This window comes from Gadus chalcogrammus, chromosome 7 (genome assembly GCF_026213295.1).
Source record: "Gadus chalcogrammus isolate NIFS_2021 chromosome 7, NIFS_Gcha_1.0, whole genome shotgun sequence".
Taxonomy (NCBI): domain Eukaryota; kingdom Metazoa; phylum Chordata; class Actinopteri; order Gadiformes; family Gadidae; genus Gadus; species Gadus chalcogrammus.
Window position 1 is genome coordinate 31,925,881 of NC_079418.1, and position 3,219 is coordinate 31,929,099.

Sequence of the window (3,219 nt, forward strand, 5' to 3'; positions counted from 1 at the left end):
ACCTCTCTCCGCTGTTGAACCCTTTCTCTGTTACATTTGAGGCCGGATATAATTGAATCCGAATTCACAAGCACACAAACGTTACATCTCCTCTATTATTTTTATAATAATGATAATCATCGTTCAGCAGAAGGTGAACTCTTCTTTTATGGTCTCTACAGCGTACTGCCCGCTTGAAGAGCAGACAGACCTCAGGCCACAATAAACCGCTCCTGTGCCCGGGTAATGGCCAGGTAATGCGTGTGGATATGTTCGGGTCTATAATTATAGCCGGCTCGCTCTATATTGTTCCAATTGATCTATTAGCCGAACCGTGGTGCGCTGCCGGTACATCAACAATCCTTAGGTAGAAACGACGACTTTCCTCCTCTCAGACGGCTCTCTGACGACGCAAACACACAGGAATTAATCGGGCGCCGGCAGGTAAACTGATTGCTTCCGGGCGCTGACATGAACTGTGCAAATAAAGTGGAAATATTCTGCGGTTCTGGAGCCGGCGCTCGCCGCATTAAAGAATGATTTCCCACTTCAGTCTTGCACGCCGTCGCGCTAATGACATCGTTCAGCTGGCATGTACGAGCGGGGAAAACATTCAGGGGAACTTTATTTGCACAGCACACAACCAATCAAACACAGAGGCCAATCACCGGGCCTTACGGAGGCAGGGATGACATTAAAATCATTAGGAGAGGAAGGACAAGGGAAATGTAAAATAGCGGCATTAGAAGTCATTCCGGGTCTAGGTGTGTTTGGGGGTCTGTGTGTGTGTTTGGGGGTCTGTGTGTGTGTTGGGGGTCTCTGTGTGTGTTTGGGGGTCTCTGTGTGTGTGTTTGGGGGTCTCTGTGTGTGTGTTTGGGGGTCTTGGTGTGTGTTTGGGGGTCTCTGTGTGTGTCGGGGGTCTCTGTGTGTGTGTTGGGGGTCTCTGTGTGTGTTTGGGGGTCTCTGTGTGTGTTTGGGGGTCTGTGTGTGTTTGGGGGTCTGTGTGTGTGTTTGGGGGTCTCTGTGTGTGTGTTGGGGGTCTGTGTGTGTTTGGGGGTCTCTGTGTGTGTTTGGGGGTCTCTGTGTGTGTTTGGGGGTCTCTGTGTGTGTTTGGGGGTCTCTGTGTGTGTTTGGGGGTCTGTGTGTGTGTTTGGGGGTCTGTGTGTGTGTTTGGGGGTCTCTGTGTGTGTGTTGGGGGTCTGTGTGTGTGTTTGGGGGTCTTGGTGTGTGTTTGGGGGTCTGTGTGTGTGTTTGGGGGTCTCTGTGTGTGTGTTGGGGGTCTGTGTGTGTTTGGGGGTCTCTGTGTGTGTTTGGGGGTCTCTGTGTGTGTGTTGGGGGTCTGTGTGTGTGTTGGGGGTCTGTGTGTGTGTTGGGGGTCTGTGTGTGTTTGGGGGTCTCTGTGTGTGTTTGGGGGTCTCTGTGTGTGTTTGGGGGTCTTGGTGTGTGTTTTGGGGTCTGTGTATGTGGGGTCCGGGTCTGTCTGCCTGGTGCCCGGTCCCTGAGTCCCCTCAAGGAGATGAGATGATCAGGCGGGTGAAGAGATGCTGCCGGGGGTCCGGGGGGGTCCGGGGGGGGGGGGGTCCGGGGGTCCGGGGGGGTGGTCGGAGCCACTCTGTCTCCCAGCCCGTCCGGGCCGGGGCAGGCGGGTCGGACCAGAGGGAGCATGCAATTTACTCTGGAGATATGAGATAAGGTTCACACACACGTAGTGTTTCTTTTCTATTACAGCCGCCGTCCTCCTAAACACACACACACACACACACACACACACACACACACACACACACACACACACACACACACACACACACACACACACACACACACACACACACACACACACACACACACACACACGTGCGTGCAGTAGCACACATACCCACACTGAAAACCCACACATCCTAACACACACAATATACTCCCACAAACATTAATAAAAGAAAAACGTCATAGATGCTAAAGAATCCCTAGTGGTGAGTGTCACACAAGGACACATACACACACACACACACACACACACACACACACACACACACACACACACACACACACACACACACACACACACACACACACACACACACACACACACACACACACACACACGCGGTCGTGTTACAGAGAATCACGAGCTTCGACCGTACTCTGCACTCCACTGCACCGAGCTATGCTTCAGATTCCAACTGCATCAGATCAAATACAGAATTATATAATAGTTAATTAACAGAATTATCATTTCAGGATCTGACCTGACATTCTTAGAAAGGACAGAAATACATCTCCAAATAAAATACATTCTTATACATCAGGGGGTGTTTGACCAACCTGGTATCCAGGAGAAAGATGCCCACCAACCCCTACCTGCTCCTTATCCACATTTCACTCCATACTGTTTATCCCCTACCTGCTCCTTATCCACATTTCACTCCATACTGTTTAACCCCTACCGTCACTATTTTTACAGTCTAACCTCTACCTGCTCTTCAACAAAATGCCGCTCTATTTATACTGTCCAACCCCTACCTGCTCCTTAACGACCTTGTCACTCCATATATACTGTCTAACCCCTACGTCAGTATTTATATAGTCTAACCCTACCTGATCCTGACCAACATCACTAGATACACCGTGTAATCATTCTCTGCTCTTTAATGAAATGTATCTAAAAAACTAAAAAACGCTTTGGATAAAATCATCTGTTAAATGACTGAATAGTTACATAAATAAAATTAAGCTTAATTAAAGCAATTAATTCTCATAAACCCAAGTATAATTAGTGGATTAAACGTGTAATGTATTGTGATGCATCCGTGATAATAGGATAAACGTTATGTTAGGCCTTAATGCGTGTAAACAGACGTTTAATTCATCTCTCAGCAGAGAGAAGAGCTGACATTTGGTGATGTACCAGGGAGACAGTCGGATCGTCAAACACTCATGAATAATACATGAACCAGTCGCAGCATAAACCACACAGAGCTCCGAGTGATTTGGAGGGAATGGCTCCAAGCACTCCACCTCTCCGAGGCCAGGCCATGGGCTGGGGGGGGGTTAGATGCCTTGCTCATGGTCAACAAGTACTAAGCGTTCGTATGAACCAGCAACTCTTCCCCTACCTGCTCAGTTTCCCTAGATTCTGCAGCCCGAGCCACCATGGCTTATTAACGTGTGTGTGCGTGCGCTTGTGTGTGCGTGTGTGTGTGTGTGTGTGTGTGTGTGTGTGTGTGTGTGTGTGTGTGT